At 48.4% G+C, this 9,130-nt stretch overlaps 1 long non-coding RNA gene across 2 annotated transcripts; it reads right to left on the bottom strand.

Annotated features, from left to right (window-relative positions):
- Positions 1–6,598: 6,598 nt before the first annotated feature.
- Positions 6,599–7,880, bottom strand: LOC144131188 (uncharacterized). Of its 2 annotated transcripts, none has more exons than XR_013314609.1 (3): positions 7,691–7,880; positions 7,213–7,349; positions 6,599–6,763 (listed from the first exon to the last, which is right to left on the bottom strand). It is a non-coding gene; the product is annotated as an uncharacterized LOC144131188 (long non-coding RNA). The 2 variants fall into 2 exon arrangements; XR_013314615.1 differs by having other exon boundaries at positions 7,782–7,880.
- Positions 7,881–9,130: the final 1,250 nt, after the last annotated feature.

Below are 9,130 nucleotides of genomic sequence, written 5' to 3'. Positions count from 1 at the left end.
GTATGTATCTTTCGCCATGAGGGCGTGCTGGCAGTGGTATAGCGTGAACATGGCGGTCTGCTAGAAAGCAACTGATCCCCAGCCACTGCTCCTGTTCTTTTTTGCGTGTCGTCTAAAATCAAGGCACTTTGCCGATGTGTTAAGTGCACAGTAAAATTAGTGTAAAGGCAGTGACTGCTACGGGCCTACAGAGATCAACTTGCAAGGAGCTGTCGGCATGAAAATCGACGAAGACGACTTGTGGAGGTAAATATGTTGTCAAACGGATATGAGCATCGGGACGAAAAAATGTGAGTAAAACATTTAAGTGCACATTTAAAACCGTCTCGCTACTCTGTGGTCTTTCATAACTTTGCTACAAGTTGTTTCAATGCAGCGCACGTATATGTAAGCGACCACTATTGTAGATTCCCTACAATTCCCTGTCTACAGAATTAATTTCACTCAGGTCGATACCGAGAAATTGCCTAGGGAATTGGGGTGAAAAACCATTATCATTTGAAGTGGCGACCCCACCGAACAGGTCACGCATGTCCGTCGCCCAGGAGCTGTTGCTAATCGAGCTTCTCGAGCAGCATCCGCCCTTGGCACGGGCTACGTCAGAGCTCTCGCCCGAGTATCCGGCGGCTCGCAGGCTGGAGCTCTGGGAACAGATTGCCGCCACACTGAATCGAGAGGGTCCGGCTGTGAAATCACCTGAGCACTGGTGCCACACTTGGCATGTGTTGGCCTCCCAGTGGCACGCAGAATTGGCATGGCTGCAAGCTGGCCAAGGCTGAGCTGGTCAACAGTGGTCTGTGGAGCACCGTTTAACGTGCATTTCCGCATCATACATCACAGGGGCACCAGTGGCGGTAGGCTATCGAGTAGGGCTGGCCGCGTCGTGCAACTGGTCGGGCCAGTGAGTGCCGGGGGTGTCGGGAGGCCATACTGCCAGCAGCTCGCCGCCCCCTGCCAGCAGCAGGTATGTCCACTGTCGTTAGTCAACTGCTGTGACGTTACAGGCAATTGCAAAGGTTTCAGCTTGCTGGTAACGAAGGGTTCTTGATCGAGCCTCACGGTCATGTGCAGTAAGCAATGCAGCCCTCTGATGAACCACAAGACATTCATGTTTGAACATGTTGTGCTGCGCCTTCCTTCTTGCAGGAGCGGGCCAGCCCACCTCATCCCCTCAGGCCACCTCGCGGCCACAGAGCTTCAGTGGGCAGCATACCGGGTACAAGCGGCCTACAGAGGGAGGCCCACTCTGCAGCTGGTAGGTGAACCATTCTATGTGTATGCCTTACAGCTTGTGTACACTGGTGATGACCTCATATGTGTTCCTGCTAAATTTGGAAGGTGTGGGAGTGCATAAATTGGAGACTGCAAATGCAGCCTCAGCTTCTTTACCTTCTCTCTTCTGGTAGTATGTTTTCACCTTGATTGTGCCGCCCTAATGACTAAGCACACATTTTAGTCGTACAGATTTCCCGCTGTGCAGAAACTTCACTGAGCAGTTGTGTCCTGTGTAATGATTTCATCTAGATGACACCAATACGTCATGGGCAGGGGCAAGTGAGACAACACCTCTTGAGCTGCTGGAGGAGGAGCAGCAACACCAGCATGGCGAGATAGCTAGTGAGTTCGCCTGCCAGTATAGAGGCTATGCAGACTGGACATTACCATTTTTGCTAGCTGCCTCAAATTAATAGTATATACAGGAGCATCATACAGTCACAGTTGTTTTACAAAGTGCACAAAAGTTTTTAGCGCATCCTGCATTGGCACGTTGTTTCAGCTGTTTCCCTCTTACAGTGGGAGTTGTGACGAGGCTGATGTGCACATTGAGTACACTGAAACAATGCTGCCTTTGTCATATCACTGATTGTAACTGCTTTTATGTACTCTGCTCTGCTCCCCTCAGACATTGCACTGAACAGTTTGTTTATTGCACATTGTGCTGTATTGTATGACAAGTTGCACATTCAGACTGTTTTCCCTCTGGCAGGCACCCAGCAGCCGACTGCACTGCCCACACTGCCCTCATCTCCCTCACCGCCCTCACCACCAGTTCCGGGCCGTCCTGTGCTTTGGAGGAGTCAGCAGGACGAGGAGGTGGCTGATCTCCTTCGCGAGACCCGGCGCACAGTGGACCTCGCTGAGGCTCGCAACAGGAGGGATGCCGAATTTCAGGCGCGCCTCCTGGAGGTACGTGCTGACACCGTGCACCACATTTTGTACAGCAGATTCAGCTCCATGCAACATAATGTTGCCATATTCACCTTTCCAAATCCGTGCTTAATTCTTCAACCCGGTTGTATGTGCAGCACCTCAACGAAGCTGCTGCCAATAGGCGGCAGTTAACAGCCACTGTAGCAGACCTGGCGGCAGCTGTGCGGGACACCAGGGAGCAGTCTGTGCGCATGCACGAGCAGCTTGTGGTGGCCGTCTCCTTCTTGGTGCTTATGCTCCACTACCAGGTACATCCACCACCGAGCTAAGTTCCTGTTGTCCTGTTTGCGCAGCCTTTATTTTTTGTACAGCCTACTGCAAGTCACAGAAGGTTTGTTTGTGTTACTGTTTTTTATCACCTTCTGCACTTCGCAGAAGGTTAGTAGTTTATGTTTCTGTTTTTTTACAGCCTTCTGCAAGTCGCAGGAGGCTTGTATTTCTTGTTACTGTTTTTTATAGCCTTCTGCAAGTCGCAGGAGGTTTGTAGTTTTTGTTACTCGTTTTTCAGTTTTCTGCAAGTCGCAGAAGGCTTGAAGTTTTTGGTAGTTTTTATAGCCTTCTGCAAGTCGCAGAAGGTTTGTAGTTTTTGTTACTGTTTTTTATATTTTTCTGCAAGTCGCAGAAGGTTTGTAGTTTTTGTTACTGTACCTTTTTAGCCTCTGTGACATGCACATGTGTGATATTTTCTAGACAGTTTGTTTATGCATATTTCTAATGGTGCCTTTTTACATTGTGCAAAATGCAGATGTATAATATCTAGTCAGTCTGTATCTGCATTTTTCTTGTTATCATTTCACCATTTTACCATTTTCTTACCATTTCACGTTCTCCGAGATGCAGAGGTGTTAGTGACCAAACCATATGTCTGCTGTAATGGGGCTTTTCATGCAGTGTTGCCTGCATATTTTGTAAAGCTCTGCATGACTGTGCTTTATGTTTTGCTGTTCGGTGAAAACCTCTAATGACTGCAGCGGAGGCATAGTGGTTGAGCATCCGCCTCGCATGCGGGAGGTGTGAGATTCGATCCCAAGTGCTGCTGTGTACCCACTGGTGATACAACGGGTACAAGCTTCCCCTGGCCTGGTGCTCGGCTTATTCAGGGTGAAATTCTTGGGAAATGGATGTTGGACCACATCTTGAACAAACGAAAATACCTTGTCCCGTGGTGCTCTTTGGCCACACATGCCCTTGCGTCAAAAAAATTCACTATCATCATCAGACCTCTACTCACACACCACCCCACTGATGTGACTGTGATGCTTACATGTCTCTATATATGAATGAGGACTTTCTATTCATGCTGCTATCATTGTGGGTACAGCGACTTGCATTAAGTGTCATGCACTTGGTTATGTACCTTTTCATAGGAACTACTGGACTGTTTATCATATTTAGTGATAACAGCCAGTTGTGACATTCACATTTTTTTTTACATTTCGAGTCGTGTAAAATGCATTAAGTCACAGGCACCAAGTTTTCAATCTGCCAGGGGGACTGGGGCCCAGTTAGCATCCTCTCTGTTTTTTCACTCGCCTTCCCCCATCCTCCGGGAATGCTCCTAAACAAAACATATTTATTTTACTCTCAGGATACAGAGTACATTCCGGACAGGGACTGCAATTCACAGCAATATAGAAGATGAATTAAGTTAAGGGTGCCAAGTACTGACCCTTGAGGAACCCTAGCACCAAGAGCTACAGTACAGGATTCAGCATCATTAATGCTGACAAATTCAACACGAGAAGAAGGAAATCTATAAATCCAGTTCAGAACTTCAGGGTCAATGTTCAGCACACCCAGCTTATATAATAGCAGTGAGTTATTAACTTTATCGAATGGTTTAGCAAAGTCAAGAAATATGCAGTGAGATGAAAAGCGCATTCAAAATAGAAGTGCAAGTAGTAAGTGAAGGAAAGTAGTTCAATGTCAGAAGAGAAAGACATTCGGAAGCCATGCTCTGTTGGAGAGAAGAAATTGCTATCCTCCAGAAAATTAAAATGTGTAAATGTGTGTACTATTATTTTGCGTGCTATTAATCTCAAAGTAATGGGTCAATGGTTAGATGGATTCTGCCTATCTCCAGCTTTATGTACTGGTATGACCACTACATCCTTGTGTACTATGCTATGATACGATTATTAGAATATGCATTGCATGATGATACCTTTCCAACTGTACACTTCAATCTCGTATCGATAGCCCCCCTTGGGGGGAATAATTTTTGGGTGGGCTCGAGCCCTCCAGCCCCACCGCAGTCGGCACCTATGTATTATGCACTACTTACTGAACATTGCAGTAGTTGCGTACCATGTTTGTATGCTTATGTGCAAAAGTGGCCTTCCTGCCTACACAAGCTGTGATAATTACCATGCAAGCTTGCAGTTTTGCAATATTTTTTTATCATGTCTGCATGACAGATTGTGCTCCAATGGACAAGACATGGGATTTACTGCCCATGTTATGCCGTGCAAAATGTTTTGCTAATGCCTTTGGTGATGCGACCACTTGTGTGAAATGGTCATCATCATCATCATCATCATCATCATCATCATCATCATCATCATCATCAGCCTTACTACACCCACTGCAGGGCAAAGGCCTCTCCCATGTCTCTCCAATTAACCCTATCCTTTGCCAGCTGCATCCACCCTTTGCCTGCAAACTTCTTAATCTCATCTGCCCACCTAACCTTCTGCCGGGGGCCTGCTACGCTTACTTTCTCTTGGAATACACTCCGTTACTTTTAAGGACCAGCGGTTATCTTGCCTTCGCATTACATGCCCTGCCCAAGCCCATTTCTTTCTCTTGATTTCGACTAGGATGTCATTAACCCGTGTTTGTTCTCTCACCCACTCTGCCCGCTTCCAATCTCTTAACATTACACCTATCATTTTTCTTTCCATGGCTCGCTGCATTGTCCTTAACTTAAGCTGAACTCTTTTCGTTAGCCTCCACGTTTCTGCCCCGTAGGTGGGTACCGGTAAGATTATGCTGTTGTACACTTTCCTCTTGAGGGAAATTGGTAGACTGCCACTCATGATCTGCGAGAATTTGCCATATGCGCTCCACCCCATTTTTATGCTTCTAGTTATCTCCCTCTCATGATCCGGATCAGCTGTCACTACCTGCCCTAGGTAGACGTATTCCGTCACAATTTCTAGGCTTTCGCTGCCAATTGTGAACTGTTGTTCTCTTGCTAGGCTGTTGAACATTACCTTGGTTTTCTGCATGTTAATTTTTAGACCCATCGATCTGCTCTGCCTGTCTAACTCATTGATCATGATTTGCAGTTCACCTCCTGAGTGACTCAGCAAAGCAATGTCATCAGCAAATCGCAGATTATTTAGGTATTCTCCATTTATTCTTATTCCCAACTGTTCCCAAGCCAGGCCTCGAAATACCTCCTGTAAATATGCGGTGAACAGCATTGGCGAGATCGTGTCTCCTTGCCTGACGCCCTTCCTTATTGGAATTTTATTGCTGACTTTATGGAGGACTATAGTAGCTGTGCAGTTGCTATATATATCTTCCAGTATTTTAACATAAGGCTCTTCTACCCCGTGATTATGCAATGCCTGTATGAAATGGTCATCATGCAGTTAAAAAATAGTGGTGCACAGTGATTAAATGCTTCGGTGTTACTTTCCTATTACAACAGGCATCACAAACATTTCCTCCCTTGCTATGTATTCACGAGCTTCATCACACAAACAGTGAGCATAGGTAGCTCTACACACAGCACAGCACAGGCAGGATGCAAGATGACGACAGTGGAGGGGCGGGTGGGTCCACACAGGAAATGGTGTAGGAGGGTGCATGCAGATGCTTTTGGCTTGCTGGACGAGTTGTTTTGGCGAGAGTTCCGACTGAACAAGACGACTGTGAAGTGGCTGTATTGCGAGTTATGCGATGAACTGGAAAGTATACGTGCAAATGCACTATCAGTGTAGTGGCAGCTGGTGTGCACACTTGCTTCCAGAGACAGACCGTGAACAAGAAACAATAAAAAAGAAGCCGCCACTTGACTAGCTGTAACTAAAACAGCCATCACACACACACACACACAGAAGCATTGGCTGGACACTGCCTTCTGTGGCTGCGACGACTTGGCCAGCTAGTTCATTGCACATGCTGCTGTTGCCAGCGCAACCGTGCCAACGGCTGCTGCAGACGGTTTCTCCGCAGCTGGTTGACTGCATGCGCGCGCACAATTTCTCTTGAAGGTAGGTAATGCGGGTCCCAGTACCTGGCAAATAGCCGGCAGGCAGAGGCGGGCCGTTGTCTTCTGGGGCAGGGGCACCCTCATCGTCCGCTTGCATAGCGGCCTCCAAGCAGAGGTTTTGCAGCGCGGCACACGCTGTGGCGATGAGAGCCAGTTGCTCCGGCTCGTAATAGAGCGTCCGGTACCTTTGCAGGCACTGGAAGCGGCTCTTGAGCATGCCAATGGCGCGCTCGACCACCGAACGCATTGATGCGTGCGCCATGTTCGATGCACTTGGGTGGCTTGGCAGAGGTGTTAAAAGCCAACACTCCAGAGGGTACTCACTGTCTCCTGCATAACCAGAATCATGCACTGTTAACAATGTTCTTTGCCATTACTGGTTTCAACAGCCTTCAAGTATGCCCTACAATACAATGGAAGATTCAGATTAAGTAGCCCACTACCAGGTTTTGCTGAACATGACATTCTTGGGCATGCAGGCAATGCATGGCTGAGATGTTTAGGCATACACCCTTGTAAGCTCATATTGAAATAAACGTTTCACTAATTCCAATACACCACAAGTGTCGTACAAACGCTTTCTGCCTTGGCTTAAGCTTGAAATAGCAAGCATTCCAAAAATGCTTTATGTGCCTTGTGTTTCTACTGCATGCGGTGACAACACAGGGGCGAAAACTCGCACGAGGCGCATGAGCAACTAGCACGCTTGTAGCTTCAGTGCATGCGGACCACTGTAGCTCGATATATGTAACCCAGACAGGGCATTCTTTGCTGCTTACCCAAAAGAAACTCCTCCCTCCAACATGCGTCTCATAACATCACGTCGCAGCAACGAATAGCGCCAGGCGAAGACTGCGTGGCACGAGCCGGGGCAGCGGGGGTCTACGGCCAGGATGCGAAGGTTGAAGTCGCAGACCTGAAAGAAAACAGCTGGTACAATACAAGCTTAGGCATGAACTTCCGCTGTTGCGGCCTGGACTTGCAGGCGAACACATGTAGTCAAAAACAGCAGATGAAGTCTACTCACTATCATTTGCGGCCCCAGATGGCTGCCGTGTGTGCAGCATTGCCCCGCGGCGCCTTAATGGCGATGAGTGTGCCATCGACACACCCAACGATGCCAAGTATGCTGCCGTAGCGATGGAAACCCTCCTTCGCCGCCGCCTTTTCCTCGGGGCTCGCCGGAAAGCGAACCCACCCTTTCCGCGACCCAACCTGAACGATGGCTTCGGAAACCCGCCGCACACATCTACTAACCGTCGGTTGCGATACGCCGACATTGCCCTCGTTGCCTACGGCGCTCTGAAAACCGCCGGTGGCGAAAAAGCGCAGTGCGCACAGAACCTACCGCTCCACTGACACCGTACTTGCTCGCAAACCTCCCAGTTCATCGCAAAGGTCGTGACACAACCGCCGCGCAGTGTCCTTCTCCAGAAGCTCGCGCCGAAACAACTGGTCCGGCAAGTCAAAAGCGTCTTCGTGCACTCTTCTACTTCGTTGCTCGTGCCGACGCAACCGGCGTATTGCAAAGTATGCCGCCACGTTCGCCGCCATTTTTTTAAGTGCTACCTTTTTCGCTCTCAATTTAAAGTCCGCATTATTAAGTGCGCAACGTCATCACTTCAGCCGTGTTCACTACGCTTACAGCAGTCGCCGGTGACGCAAAAAATAGGAGTGGGCCAATATGGCGGCATTGTGAGCGTTTTGGTCTCGTTTTAGTATTGAGAGCGGTACAGAATACGGCCCCTGGAGAGATGGCCTTTCTTACGACGAGCCACCTTTTGAAGCCATAAATATGTTATAAAGCACAAATCGTGAAGTCGCAGTGCAAATACACAATGAATGTTTGAATGCCACGATTTTCGGACAGTGCACAACGCAGTCATCAGCATCACTAGTAGCAGTAGCGCAGTTGAAAGTGTGCCTTCGCGCTTGTTGTGCGCGCTATGTGCTCATTTTCCATAAACAGTGCGCACTTTTTTCTAGCAAGCTAACAAACACAGTCCAAGCGAGCCTGACGGTCGCATTGATTGCGTTGTTGTTGAAGTTCGTAGTAAGTGAACTTCTAATGCCACAACCAAATTATAAAATAAGAAAAGCAATACATATATTTTAAAAAGGGAGTTAGTGAGTTATGTGCGTCTGATACTTGAAAGCAAGCCCCATCACGTTGCTTTGCAAGCTGTCCACGGTGGTCATGTGCTCCCGGCCGAGAACCTTGCCGCCAACAATCTGCTTTGGGGATGCGACATAACTAAGGTTGATGCGTTCAAGGCAGGTGGCAATAGGTCGACCTCCTTGTCGTGGTCTTCATAATGTTCCTGGCAGTCTGGGAGTGCTCGTACTTAGCGTACAATGCTTCATCAGTTCGTGGCTCAGTGATGTCGGCATTAACGAAGTCACCCGTGCCAGCCAGCTGCGCAATAACGACCCATTGCCACAAACACCACGTGCGTCACCTTCGTCTGTCATGCCGGGGTCCATGCGGCGGTGAAGCTAGCGCAAGTACACACAGAACATATCAACTGCACAGTCTGGGCATTGTCTACTCACGGTGGCAGCGCAGAATGTGGAGAACCGATTGGGCTGGTGACGCTTGCCACGTGATCGGCTGGGCAAGCCAGGTATTCCACGTGACTGCTGTTAAGATTCTCTAATCGCCACCATTGGTTGATCGCCGACCCGGCTGTAATCTCA

This window comes from Amblyomma americanum, chromosome 1 (assembly GCF_052857255.1).
Source record: "Amblyomma americanum isolate KBUSLIRL-KWMA chromosome 1, ASM5285725v1, whole genome shotgun sequence".
NCBI lineage: Eukaryota > Metazoa > Arthropoda > Arachnida > Ixodida > Ixodidae > Amblyomma > Amblyomma americanum.
The sequence above is the reverse complement of the archived record's forward strand: the minus strand, read 5'-3'. Positions and strand labels throughout refer to the sequence as shown.